The sequence below is a fragment of the Grus americana genome, chromosome 12 (genome assembly GCF_028858705.1).
Source record: "Grus americana isolate bGruAme1 chromosome 12, bGruAme1.mat, whole genome shotgun sequence".
In the NCBI taxonomy this organism is placed as follows: domain Eukaryota; kingdom Metazoa; phylum Chordata; class Aves; order Gruiformes; family Gruidae; genus Grus; species Grus americana.
In genome coordinates this window covers 19,872,258-19,886,831 of record NC_072863.1, presented here as the reverse complement: position 1 = coordinate 19,886,831, position 14,574 = coordinate 19,872,258, and the positions used below count along the sequence as shown (strand labels likewise).

General features: G+C 38.5%; 1 protein-coding gene across 14 annotated transcripts in view; it reads left to right on the top strand.

The window, feature by feature from the left end:
- The window catches only part of ACSL4 (acyl-CoA synthetase long chain family member 4), a 45,689-nt gene that overhangs the window by 11,477 nt on the left and 19,638 nt on the right, over nucleotides 1-14,574 (top strand). For 6 of the 14 annotated variants that reach the window (XM_054840003.1, XM_054840014.1, XM_054840012.1 and 3 more), the window contains exon 2: nucleotides 8,496-8,556. The exons of 3 other annotated variants lie outside the window; for them this stretch is intronic. The gene's annotated coding sequence lies outside the window, so the exon portion shown is untranslated. Of the gene's footprint in view, nucleotides 1-8,495; nucleotides 8,557-12,440; nucleotides 12,561-14,574 lie in introns of all 14 variants that reach the window. 5 more of the 14 variants (XM_054840007.1, XM_054840002.1, XM_054839999.1 and 2 more) reach the window with 1 other exon arrangement.

Genomic DNA, 14,574 nt, shown 5'->3' with positions numbered 1-14,574 from the left:
TGAAAAAGAGTTGGAGTTAATTATTAAGGGAAATCTTCATTGTATGCGTAACTAAGCATATGGTTGCTGTGCTTCAGGATATTTATTTTCTTAGGAGAGAAGGAAGTTTCATGGAAGGAGGGAAGCAATTTCCCAAGAACAAAATTTACAGTTTTGTTCCATTTGTTCATATATTGGATTGTTGATTAGATGGTGCAACGTCTTCCACCCTTTTTGTGGAGGGCACATCTCAAAAGTTGGCAACCCTGTTTAATTTTCCTGCATTCTACGGCAGCTACAGAGTGACTGCTTTGGTGTTCGTCCTCCTTTCAAAGTTACCTCCTCGTCTCCCTGTACCTGGGATCACTCTGTCACGTTTCCATTTGGAAGGTGCTTAGTGGAATAGGCTAGCTGTACAGAAGGGCCCAAGGGAAAGCTTAAGAGAGTATTTCTCCTCTGCTAGTAGAGCTGTGCTTTACAGTGGATAGGAATGATTCATACTTTGGTATTGCTTTTCTTTTCTTCCCTTGTCATTTTGGTTGGGAAGGGAAATTAGGATTGCCCATAATCTGCTGACACTCTTAGTAACTGTGTCCCCTCAAAATCTTGAACTCGGTAGACAGGCACATAAAAATAAAAGCTGAACGCAGCACAAGTTATTTTTTCTGTGGCCACTCAGAGTAACTTGTATCGTGCTGAAAGTAGAACACACGCTGGAAGTGGTGCGACGGGTTTTTGGTAATGATCTGTGGTGGACATGCAGCCTGCCAGCACCAAGGCCCTTTCTCACAGATGGCCGTTTGTGGTGGATGGGGAGAGCCTTGCCTTAATCCCAGATACACTGGAACTGCGAGAAGTCTTCCCTTGTTTTACACGAATGTGAACTAAAAGATGCTGTATGGAATAAGACTTGCGCTTGCAAAGAGAAAGAGTTATGGCCAGTTGCCAGAATTGCTTGGAAGATGTGGTTTCAGTTTTCTTTTCTGCACTAGGTACCTAGTGTGATCCACGTTGAGCCGCTTGGCCGAAATCAACAGAAACAATTGGACAGAACTTAAATAAACTACAGCAGATCTGCTCTGCCTGCCCCACTTCTTAGGGCGATCAGTTCCTACCTAATACTCGATATAAAGTGTACTTTTAAAGTGTACTCAAGATAGGGCTTTAATCATGTGCCAGATGCGCGTAACATTATTTACCTGACCAAGTGCATGATACAGAGGTTAGGAATGAGTGGTGGGGGTGGAAATTCTTTATGCTGCTGCTGTTGCCCTAGATAGGAAGCCTTTCTGCTATTCAGGCTACCATGCTACTTTTGACCTGTGCTGCCACAGCTCACAGTAGCTTTTGAGTTGGGACTAAACTTGGTGCTGGCTTGAACTTGATCTGCAGAGGTTAGGTATGAGGAGTGTGTGTGAGCGAGGCGTGTTGGTACAACTGGCCGTAGAATTATTTTACATTTTAAGATGATCCCAAATATAGCAGAAAACTCAGAAGGCACGTTGAACCATTTTTCAGTAAGGAAATAAATAGCACAGGCAGTCTTGGGAAATGGAGGAGGAGAACAAGTAGGGAAAGGTGATTGTGGGCATGGGGCTGGAAGGGGTGGGAAACGTTTTCCTTTAGCCAACATGTTGCCAGAATGTCAATTAGTATAATGGATGATTTTTAAAGTTTGTGTATGTGAGTTGCTTATGATGGAAGTGAGGTTGGAGCTAATGCCACCACATCAAAAAGTCAGCGTGCATTTTATTTGCTTTGCTTTTGGATTAATAGCTGTGTAACGTGACGGACATTTCCCTCTTTCTTTGCTTCAGATAGAGCTAAGCACTTGGACTTTCTATTGAAATCAAAGAGTACTTTTCACCTCAGTAAAGAGTTTTGTAAGGAATCCTAGATATTGAGAATATATATAATTTTCTTCTGTATTTAAATTTTGCATGTTTTTTGTAGTACAGTTAATGCCAAATCGATGGATATTGTGCAGGTGGGAGTTCACTGGGCTTTAAGGTGAGATATCCTTATCTCCAAGGTAGAGATAAAGTGATCCACCAATTATCACAGATTTAAGAGTCTCGGATTTAAAGTGATCCAAGGTGGATCCTTGGTAATCACTTTAAATCTGAGACTCTTAAACCTGTGATACTTGAATACCACTGTTGTTCGGTGAGGACAAAGCTAATGAACTAGGATTTCCTTCACTGTATGTTGATGTGACCATTGATTCCCTAGAGTACGTTACTGCCTCATCAGTAGAGCATCTTTTTCTAAAAGCATACTTGTAGCTTGCCTGTAGGGCAATAGATTTATCTTTCTTTTTTTAATTCTTATTATAAATTCTTTGGTCAGTCAATAGCAGCTAAGCGTCAAAAACCAGAGCAGAATACCTGTATGCAGATCTGGTTTACTTTAAACTGTGTGATGACGCTGCAGCTCATCTCATGATTTTTGCTCATCGTTTTTGTTAGTGCCCAGGGAAAATGCCTGAATTTCCATACACCAATAATCAGGAATGTTTTCCAGCATATGTGTATAATGGCAGTTAGAGTATTAATGTATATCTCAATGAAAAGAAAATCTATGTATGCTTGAAAGCCTGTGAAATGGGAAGCAAGTCGACATGACAAGGACAGACTTAAAATAGTGCATTACATTCCATTACTTGTACTAATTAAAGAGACTTTTAAATTATTATTTTAATAACTCTGAAGTGGTCTTCTGTTTTAGCTCTCCTTACTATAGAAAGTAAGATTGTGAGTCATACCAAGACAGTTACAGAAATGCTTGTGTTCAGAGGATTTCTTTAAAAAATGTTTAAATTTATAATAAATGTATAATTTAATTTAAAAATATCTGTTTTGCCTATCTTATTGTGCTTTTGTTCTAGTATAAGCATGGCCAATGTAAAAAAAAAAAATGTTCTTAACATCTAGCTGATGGTTATGTTTCATAAAATTACTTGTTAGATCTGTACAGCAGACCTGTTTTTTAAGCTATTTGATATTGTGCAACCCATTTTAAAGTGAAAATAGTATTAGTACAATAGTATTAGTACAGTGTACTCTGATCCTTGTTCTGCTTAGCTAGGTGCTTTACCTAACTGTTTTAAATTTAAGTAATGCTTAATAAATGTGACTTACATTCTAGGAGATGCAACAGTAGATTCACATAACATGAAAGGATGGTTATTGGTTTGTTCTAAAACACTGTTCTACACATTTAAGATACAAGTTGTGTATTCTGAAACGCATCTTAAGTGAGGTTTTCATCTGCATGTGCGGTTAGCTTCAATTATAGTTACTGCAGTTAGATGTCTAGTTTATAAAACTGCTTGTTTGTGTGTTTGCTGTGTAACTTTATCTAAAGTAACTTGAGCAGTGGTAGTCCCTTTAGGTAAGATTCTTATAGAATACTGTTCTTCCATGGCAGTCCACGAGCATACTGTGTGTGCAGGGCTGGACCCTGTGAGCAGTAATGCTCGTTTGCATCCCCGTGTGCGGTTTGACACCTCCGGGCTACTGCAGTTGGGGTTATTGGGGACCAAGCACTCCAAAACACCTTCATTTCCATTTTTGACCCATTAAAAAAAAAGTCAAGCATGCGTGTGCCGCTGATTATTTCTCAGCATATTTTCTCCTATTTACAAATAGTTGCATTTTTAGCCAGGTCTCTGCCCACCAGACCCTTCACACTTCTGTAACTGTTACATCCCTTATACATCTACTCAACTCCATGGTCAGAAATGGAGAGTAGCCCATAAAATAATTGAATAACTGTCCTCCTTGGTAAGTGACACTTAAGCCTTTTTAAGGGTCTTGTTTGCACAAATCCTGCTCATAGGAGTAGAAAAATATTAACAGAGAGAGGAACTGAATAAATTATAATATTAAGTACATGATACTGCAAAGACAAATTCTGTTCAGTGGCGGTAGTTGTTAAAGTGTGTTTGTTTTGTTATTTCCCAATACAGTTTCTTGGAAAAGAAATATAAAACAAATAACTGGTTTCTACAGAGCACATGTGTGCCCTAAGGCACTTCTTTCACAGCTGCCAGAAAATCTTTGTTACGTATGGCAGTAAGAACAGACTTAACACTTGTGTTTGGTTTTAACAGTCTGCTAGTGCAAGTGAATTTTTCTTATTGTCCCCCGGTTGCACAAATGTTTTTACAGACAGAAGCACTGCCATACTGATATTCTGATAGCTTTTCCTGTGATTATTTTCCAACACACCCATTTCTTGCTGTGGAACCCAAAGGCCCCCAGCCGTATGGCCAGAGGGGCTAAGCATACGCCTAGTGCAGGCAGCTCCTCTCAAGAGCCTGCTGTAGGCACTGACAGAGCCCGCTATCCCTCGTTCGATCGCATCTCTGCTCTCCACAGCATCAAGTGGACATGCTTGCTGATTCCTGTCCTCAAATTTTTTATATTGGCCGCTGTGCTCTAACATAAGAGCTACACTCCTTGGTTTGGGATAACACGTACTGATGAGCCTGAAACTAAAGTCAACCTCTTTAAAGAGGTCCTTTAAAGAGAAAGCTGAAGGTATGCCGTGTTTCTGGAAACTGAGCAACCGAGTTGCTTGTTCTACATCCAGCTTACTTAGGCCAATAGCAAGCTTCATATACAACGGTATGTGCTAAAATAAGAACTTTCCCAAAATACATTTATTTTTGTGTTCATGTAATGATTGCTCATCTGGCTGCAAGTCTGATCTGCTATTTTGTACATTTTATTATGTATGTTTCTGTACACTAGGAGCCACCCCTACAACTAGAACCAAAAAAGTCTACCAAGAAAGTTGTATTTAGAGAAACATTAGACTGCAAATAAAGAGTATTCATGTAATGCTCTGCACTGTTGATTTGCCACACTCAATGAAATATGAAGAGCACTTGCTATCTGTCATGTTAGGCTACAGATGAGCAGGTACTACAAACCATTTGATCTAACTTCACACCATGTTGCAGTTCACAATTCTGCACGTATTTATGGCAGGTGGTACATACAGCAGAATAAGTCTTTCCACGCTGAAATGAGTGCTGCCATCCTGCTGAGTCTGTAGGGTTGAGTGAAGCTAGTGGAAGATTACAAGGTGCCTGTATTGTGATACTTGCTGATAAAAGGATGCAAGTATCTTGCTGGGGAAAAAAAAAAGTAGCAAATTGATGGAACTGGTCAGATTTACTGAACCACTTCACATTGCCTAAGCAATCTGTCAGGTACTTTGTTGTTTCTTCTCTAGTAGTTATACATGCAATAATTTTTGAAAAAATCTTATTACGTTCCATTTACCTAAAGTACACAATAAGTAGAACACACAGTGAGTCATTCTTGATAAATATTTTGTCGTGGAAGCTAGAGGAGCTGAGCAGCCTACGAAATGTCACTACTTCAAGTATGCTAGTGAAGTTTGAGGAGCTGGAAACTACATGTTGCTGCACACTGAATGTTGGCTCACAGCAAAAAACCCCCAAATTTTATGAATGAGGGCATTCATTTCCTAGCTCAAACTGTCAACTCGGTAGTCAGCTGCTATGTCCTGTACCGTACAGCCACTTTGGATTCCCAACATTACTAACTCCTGACCTTCAATAAATAACAAATTATGCATAGTAAAGTATTTTGGAATATATAAAACTAATCTATAATAAAATTTTAATAAGACATTTCAGTGTTTGGGAATTGGGTGTTTTGGGGTCTTTTTGGCTTTCAATAAAGATAAAAATAGGTTAGTTCTCATGCTACAGCTTCTGGTGGCTGTTTTTTCTAACACTGCACGCCCATGAACATACGAACTTGCAGAAACTGCAGCCAGCACTCGCTCACTCTGGCTCTGGGCAAAGGGAAAGGACAGACTGGGACAGCAAAAAATGGGTGGAGGCTGCTTCTTTCAGCAGTAGCTCTGGTTTATGCTTGTTTAAAGTTCTTACAAAGCTACAGCGTAAAGGCACCAGTTACTCTGTGTCAGTTGAACTAAACCAAGGTTAGCACTTCCTCCCTTGCCCTGGTACTTGTGTGACTGAATGGGGAGCTACGTCGGACAACTGGCCCAACTTAAAGGCTATGTATAACTGGCTGCCTGCAGGATTTGCAGCCTGAGGGAACAGTCAAAGTGGGATCACTGCGGTGCAGAGTTGGATTGAGTTACCTGTCACAAACCTAAACTTGAAGGCACTGATAGAGAACCAGCAGGCTCGTTGCACTTTTTCACTTCTCTGTTGGAGTCTCCATTACACTGAGGTCACGTTTATGTCAAATCAGTAATTTGCTCAAGTTGTGTTATATCTTAAAACTTCCTTTATGTACTAACCTCTCTCATCTCTTGGTTTGGCACTTTTTGGTTTCTGTTTTGGTTTTTTTTTCCACAATGAAAACATACACACTACAAGAATCACAATACTACATAGGTAAGGTGTAGTTTTACAACAATATTTTCCAAAGCTTTGAAGGTTACATGGAAGAGTTGAGACAGTAAATCTGCAGCTAATGGTAATGTCAAGTAACAGGAAAGCAATATAGGAATAGAAAGGAAAGATGAAAAAGAAGCAAGAGATCTTGGTTTGTGGTGTCTGCACCTTTTTGCAGCAGTAGGAAGTGAGGATGGAGTAGTTTGTCTGTCCACAGTAGTCCATTAGTTTGTCATTTTACACATTACTTTCCATGAAGACAGCTGTATGTACAGCTGATTCATACTGTGTATTTACATAGTATAATCAAATCTAAATTTAGGATAGCCTTGGTTTTGCGCCTTCGTTAGATGTGCTTAATTTTCATTATGAAAATGGCTTCTCTGTTTATTTCATAAGCATGCAAATAGTTTTGTATTTTTATGAGCTCCACTGTTCAAAAGACTTGGTCAAAAGTGCTTTCATTATGAAATGTATCGCCACAGGGAAGAGGAACAACTGGAAGGTGAAACTAAGCTTGCTGTTCTTCAATAAAAGGCAGGGAGAGACAGTGGAAATTGGAACAGGGGTCAGAGCAAGATTATGCCTTAGAAAACCATGGAGACCATCCTGCTTGTATGAATATGCTACGGTTTGCTGTTCTGGGATTGTCAGTACTCAGTCTGGCTCGTTCATGAATTGTATGTTATCCTTGCTGCTCAAGTTCATGTGAGAGAAGCTGTATTTCAGTATTTCACTAAAGCTGGGTCTTTCAGGCATATTTTTCTTGTATGCCTTTAAATAACAATACCTATGCAGTGCACGTTACAGTTCCATAAAACTCAATTGAAAAAGAGAGCATGCTAAACAGCCTGGCAATTTTTCCGTAACAGAACGGAAGGAAAAAAACCTTGTTCTAGCCTTGAGCTAAGGTCAGGTTATTTGAATGCTCAAAGATGGTTTGATGAATGATAATCACATACACAGAACAGTCTGAAATAAGTGTACGACTTTCCAGATCACAGTACCTAATGAAAAAGATCAGATGGTGACCAGCCTTGTGGTCCTTCTCCCCCCATTCCCCGATGTAAAAATACTGCAGTTATTCAGGTCTAGCCTACACCCACTTAAAAAGTTACTGTCGTTCGGAAAATAATCCTCATTTAATCTGGACCAAATCAGTCTGAACTGCAGTGTGGAGAGAGAGATGAGCAAGCAGAGGCCAGGGGTTAATGGGAGGAGGAGCAGGGCTTTGGGGAAACCTTCTCTCTGGTACCCGAATACACAGGTTGCTTCCACTGCAGTTGGATCATAATTTCTGGAGTATATGCATGAAATAAGATACAAACATAGCTTGTGTGTATGCTAATACTACTTTATACCTCAAGTATGAGATTTTGGGACCACACCAACTGTTTTAACACTTGTTTTCTTACTTGTCTGAGTTGTGGTCTGTGCCCAGACATTGGATGCAAATGCGAAGGGGGGTGTTTGAGCTTGTTCTCTGAAAGGCCATAGTAGATGATAAGGTTTCTCTAAGGTAATTCATCCGCATTCCTCAGACAGACAAAACAGTTTAATAAATTTGTTACATGTTATCTCTTAGTTTCTAAGTTTATCTTTCCTTAAAAAGCTGAAAATGAAAAAAAATATTTCTGTAACTTGGCTAGTTAGTAGATAGAGCAGATTTCTCTTTAAAAAGGTAAGCTTTGAATACTGGGTTGCTGAAGCTTGGAAGTTGAGGCTATTAAAAGCAGTCTAATGTCATAATGCTGGTTTTAACCAAGAGTAAATTTTAAAACTTTTCGCTGGGCACAGTGTTTGGCAGCGTGTTACATCATTCAAACATCTGAAGGCGCTCAGAACATAGAATTTAGGTGAAAATATAGCACTTGAGAATGACAATGTAATGAGTTTCTAGTGGTATCCCCTGACCTAAAGTACATGATCAGCCTGTTCCATGTTTTCAAGCAGCAGGTAGCACTTTGCAGCTGTACAAATGGTGTTGACAACAAACAGCTGACAAAGCTCATGTTACCAATCCAGGAAAATGTTGGATTGGTCTGTTTAGATATGATTATAACCTAAGAGATGTCTACAATTCTATTTAATTTTTCTTCTTGTTTAGATTGTTCGTGAATTTATCGACCTGCTTACCTAGAAACATTTGAACTGCAGTTGCATTAAAGGTAAAGAGTGACTTGTTTTTTTGGTGCTAGTAAGCAGTGAGACTGACAATAACTAGGGAGTAGACACTTAAATAACCCTTACTAAACCCTTCCAACATTGATCTTTGTCCTACCATCACTATAATGATCAGTCCAAATACTGATAGACTTGGAATAGGAACTGTGTATTTTTAAGTTGAAAATGGAAACGTTTTCTGATATTAGCTTTTTGAGTATCACTGCATTTGGTAACAAATTATATCTTTTTTTACTCCTAACCATAAATTGCTGTTGTGATACACAGTGTCATAACAAGGATTATCCCTTTATCAGAACAAAAACATTCCTAAAAATAAGTTGAAAGCATGGTCAACAGTCAGTTTCCTCTTCACACTTCCTTCAAAATTTAAGTCTAAGACCACTTTACTGTCTGTTTAGTCTAATATTGTCCAGTTTCTTACTTCTGCAGTTGCTACTGCTTTGACTCCTGCTTTATTAGCATTAAAGGGGATCTAGTTATCTAAATATCAAGTCATGCCATCAAGCCACTTGAGTTTTATCTGTGTGGTTTGCTGCAGAGTCACGCACACTTTTTTTTTTTACATCTTCTGAGCTGGCAGGGCTTGAACAAATTCCTTTCAGGAAACTGGCTGTGCTAGTGCATGGCTGTCCTGTGCTAGTATGTTTTGCTGAGGGGTAGGACATATTAGCACAGGCACAATCATCTGATAATATGGATACGCACCTCCCTGGCCAGAGATGGCTTGCTCTGTGCTGTCTCTGCTTCCAGCTGAGGTTTTGAGCAGGTGATATTGTGACCCAATCCTCTAAGTATGTCCTCTGCTGTTTTGCAAAAGCTACTTGGATATTTTGGACTAAGAACATCAAAAGCTGCCTGCCTCTGAAATTGTACACCTTAAATGAGCATGTTGGTGTCAGCAAAAGAAGTGTGACAAACATGCATGCACATGTATTAGGGGGTAGTAAAATTCAAAACCTTGCTGTTTAAAACTGTCTCAGAGGTCTTTTTTTAACTTCAAGAATTGTGCAAGTTCCTACCTTGTTCTCCTGTCTTAGTATGAGTATTTATGTTCTGACTACTTTTGCATTGTTTTCCTTGTTTTGGTGGTGTTACACTGCTCAGAAGATTGAACAAATTAGTATTTAGAACTGTTAAATCTAACTTGAGTCTGCACTTTGCCTTGTAGGAGAAAATGTACTGAATTTGCTTGGAAATTTCAATTCCTCTGAAGTGCAGATAAAATCAAAGAACTGTTGTGACATAGTTAAGTCAGTAAGATTGCTTTCCCTGGTAGAAAATGCCACCACCGGTATTCTCTCCCTTGCTGATCAGTAAAACTCCCAACTTCTCTGACTAAATTGGTATACACTGCATTAAGTTTTATTATCCATGTCCAACTCATCCCCAGTCTATACCTCCAGTTTGTCCTTATAAAAATTAATACTTCAGTTGCCAAATAATGTTATTAAATGTACCCTACAGATATCTCAGTCTATCATAAAGCACATGAATGTAGCAGAAAGCAAGTTCACTCACAAAAAGTTTAAAGTGATCAAAACATTGCAGTATGAAGTCTTAGGTAAATCTTTATCTGGGAATTCCAGGTGTGGATCTAGAAATGATAGATATCTAGAGATGACAGGAATCTACAAATGAATCTAGGTATGTTTGGTTAGAAAGTGATAGGATAGGTTCACCATGAACCAAGCAACAGACTGTGCTAAAATTTTGCATTAAGACAGTGATAAAATTCAGTTCCTTAAAAATACAACAGACATCATCACTTTTTCACTGGAAAATACTGTCATTGTGCAAAAAATTAAAATACACTTTCTCCTAATTTTTATCAACTCTCAAACCATTTTCCTCTGCAGCTTAACTAGTTATACAATGAAAATGAAAACCACAGATGACTCATTCTTGAAATCTCAGGGGCTACCATCTCAAATGACCACGGGTGGGAACAGTTCTCTTAAACTTGTATTTTTTAAGTGCACACCCAGTCATCTGTATATCAGAACATCTGGAAGGAGAGAGTTTCTTCAAACTGCAAATAAGAAAGCCTAATTCTTTTTGCTTAGTCACAAAAAAAGGGAGGTATTTCCATTTGGATGTGAGCTCCTAAGAGAAAGGGGAAAGTGTATTTCCCAACTCTGGTGCTCCTCTTGTTGACTGTCCTCACAGAATTTTGAAAAACCTGTTAAGAACTTTAGAAAAATCCCTTTTGGTAGGCAAAAGACTGCTAATGTAGTACGTGGGGAGGAGCATTTACTCCCCTGCCCCCCTCCCTTTTTTTTTTAAAGTATGCAATTAATTTCATTACCTAAATTATGACCAGTGTCTGAGAAGAAAGCAACATAATGCCACTGATGAGAGACGATGGAGTTTTGAAGAGATAGTCAGGTCTTCTAAAGTAATACAGAATTATATTTAGAACTTTAGTCTGCTGAATTACACAACACTTGCTGTCGGCAAGACATTTAAAAAGAAGTATGTAATCTGTCAGGGTAACTACAGTAAAAGGGAGAAGCATTACATCGCATGTTTGGCTGCCAGACTGGACTCGTGTTCACGCACTTTAACATTTTACTGTTTGAGTTGCTCCTTTCACAAAAAGGTTATTACAGAGCAATGCTGCTAGGTTTTGGGAAATTTATAAATAAAGGAAGTAGCTTTTAATGACTGGCTCTCCTCTGTTCATGTTACTAAGCTTTAGGTCAGACGAATCTATTAGCTGAATCCTATCTAAAAAAGAATGATTCGGTGTTCACTTTCTCCTATCTTTTGTGCTTATGTAGTAATAGATTAATGTTACTATTTTCTATTGGGAAATGCCATTTTACTTCTCATGCGTCATCACAAGAGTACGTACAATTCCTCCTAGGTCATGCTGTACAGATGTTTGGTAACATCCCAGATTTAAGGCCAGGAAATAAGTGTTAATATTTAATCTATGCAGCTAGGGTAATGTCATTCATTAATTTTTTGCCTTGTTGAGTAAACATCGTTAACATTTGCCCAGCCCTAATACCATAACTTGATCAGAGTCTGAACTTGAACACGTGCACTCCAGGAATTGGTGAAGCAGTTCTATCCAACAGGCATAAGCCTATCCATTGTCTCTGGATAAATTTTGAAAAACTTTTACCCAGGGAGATTATTTTCCTGTACTCCTTTATCTTATTAAAAAAAAAGCACCTGATGTCCTAATTTCCTTATGTTGTGAAAGGTTGTTGAAATTATTATCATAAGCATAGGATAATAACACGAGGGGAGATGAGCACCCTAATTCTTAAATAACTTGTTGTCCATGAATATGTTCCTAATAATGACAGTAATACAGAAACAGGAATATTACATCTGACTTTAAAGACTGTAAAACACGGTACATCAGTTATTTACTTTTATTGTGCCCTGAAAATGCAGGGAAAACTGAGTAGTTCACTTTCCTGTTAAGAAAACAGCTTCTGTTAAGAAACCCAGCTTTGAGTAAATTCCTCCTTTGCCAGATGTGTTCCAATTAGGAGACAGAAGCAAAATCCAGACTTTGCTGAGTGAGATGCAATGGTGGCATAGCTTAAGAAGTTACCTGAAAGAAGTAACTTGTGTAAATGTTGGGGGAATTTTGAGGTAATAATACCAGTATTTTTCACTTGCAGATTTTCTCCTTTTCCATTCCTTTCTGAAATACTGTCTGTCCAAGCCATCAGTCCTTACCACGTTCATTAACTAAAATGCCAATGAAACGTAAGGATGCCACTCCTCACTTCCTATACCACAAAAAAGTGTGGAAACATCTGAGTTTGCTATTAGTTATAGTGACCGCTGGCATTCACAGTACTGTGGCATCAACTGGATTGACTTGAAACCTCGTGTGCCCTAGGCTTTCGATCAGAGCACGGCAGAACCAGTGCAGACTGAGTACGGGCTTGTGAGAGAGCGAGCACTGGAGTGAATGAGCCAGCGCAGATTCTGGACAGAATTTAACGAGGCAGTAGAAGAGGTGGGTCTAGAGGAAACACTTTCCCAATTCAGCGTATTCTCAATGGACAGTTTTCAGTTGTGGAATGTCGTCTTGGCCTTTTATGTTTTCTGCCTTTGGGGCACACAAACAGCTCTTGCCCTTTCACCAAATATTTGCTTGCCCTTATGTTACAAGATTAGGAGTGAGAGTTTCACACCAGTCTCAGATAATTGAGAAATACTGGGTAATGGTGGCTGGTCTGGTTTCCATTGCAATAGTTGTTGCAGCAATAGATGTATGACACTCAACACTTACAAATTGTTTTGTTGGGGGTTTTTTCCTGATTGACATTAAGTGCATGTATGTTTTGAGGGAGTAAAACAGAAGTAGTGAATGTAAAGGACAACACCATTTTTCTTGAAACTGAAAATAAATCCGATCTTTGTTTAGTAGCTAAGTAAAACACTGTATTAACTACCTTTTCTTTTTAAGTTGCAGTAAGAGAAACAAGATTTCCTAACATTACTTGTGTTTTTGCTATTTCAAATAGAATGTATATATTTAAACAGGGACCCTTGACTTCCATCAGGATCCACTATATCCAACCTCTCCTCTCCCTCTTTGTTGGGACATAGGTACTAGTATTTACACTGCACAGATGTAGTAAGAGCTCTTGAAAGTTCTCAGGCTTTGAGCTACTATTGCATTGTTAGAGGACAGAAGTACTTCTGAAACCTGGTGGTGTTTGATTAGATCACCTCTGGAGCTTTCACTGCCCTCTGACGTACAGAATTGTGTAAAAGGAAAATATGTAGAAATCTGCCTGTGAGAAAAGAACAAAAATCGGACCTTGTGTACTTTTTCCTCTACCATGAGTAACTTGCATTAATATTGGCAGAGTTTGTTTTCATAAAAACACTGACATGATGTAAAAACTGAATCATTTCCCTTCATTTTTCTTTCAAGCTTTCTAACCCCGAGAAAGTTGTAATAAGCCACAAGATTCTTCTAACTCTTACTGCTATTTAATCACAGTCTTCTCATCTGTAGAAATGTTCTCTCATTGTTGTGTGTGACAGGTATAAATTTGGAAAAATCAAAATTTGTAGAGAGCCTGGTGGTATGCACTCATTTATTGTATTTAAGCTTGCTGCATTTTCCTGGCAATGTGATATTTCTCAGTCTTTCTGTAATTTCTTTTTGAAATCCTGGCCTCTTTCAGTTCTAGTACTGGAGCAAATTCAGGACTACTAGATATTGATTAAATGCCCTTCCAAAACCTGACTGTAACTAATAACCCATGTACTTATTTAGGTCAAATCACGTTGATTTTTTTGGCTGTGTAGAACCACCTTTCCACTTACAAATTATGAATGCTTACTGTGGTTTCCAAAATGTTTAGATCTGCCTGAATGCTAGAGAAATTCCAGAAATAGTTGTTACTTATTCATAGTGGATTGTTTTGGAAGATTTCAGAACTTCCTGAAAGGATACGACCCTGAGTACTTATGCTAAAGCCAGAACTGTGTCTCCAGTTGAAGTTGGCAAGAGCTCAGTTGCAGGGGAACCAGGACTTCCTCCGGTGGTGTTTTTAAACTGAACAACTTCTTGCTTTGCAGATTCCAGGTTTTCTTCACAAACTAGAATACCACCCTGTTCCTGTCTAATGTCATCTCTTACACTAGAAGACTTTCTTAACACAAGGAGAAAATGTTTTCAGAGTTGCAATTCATGTTTGAAGTAGACTGAAAAAGAAGTATGTTTTCTTCTAATCATGCTATTACATAGTAAATTGAATCCCTGGCAAGCTTTTTAACACAAGAGGAAGGAAAATAAACACTGTTACTCATATATTTTCGATATTAAACCTGCACAGTGTTTTGGACTTGGGCTAATTAAAACCCTTCCTAGCAAAGATAATAATTTGCTGCCTTATTAAAATTAAACTGCCTAGGATAAAATTTCTAGCTACAGGTTTTGAGTTACACTTAGAAATTCTAGTTGTGTGTGCAAATGTTGGAGAAGTGGATTCTGGTCTGTTTGAATAGTTAAA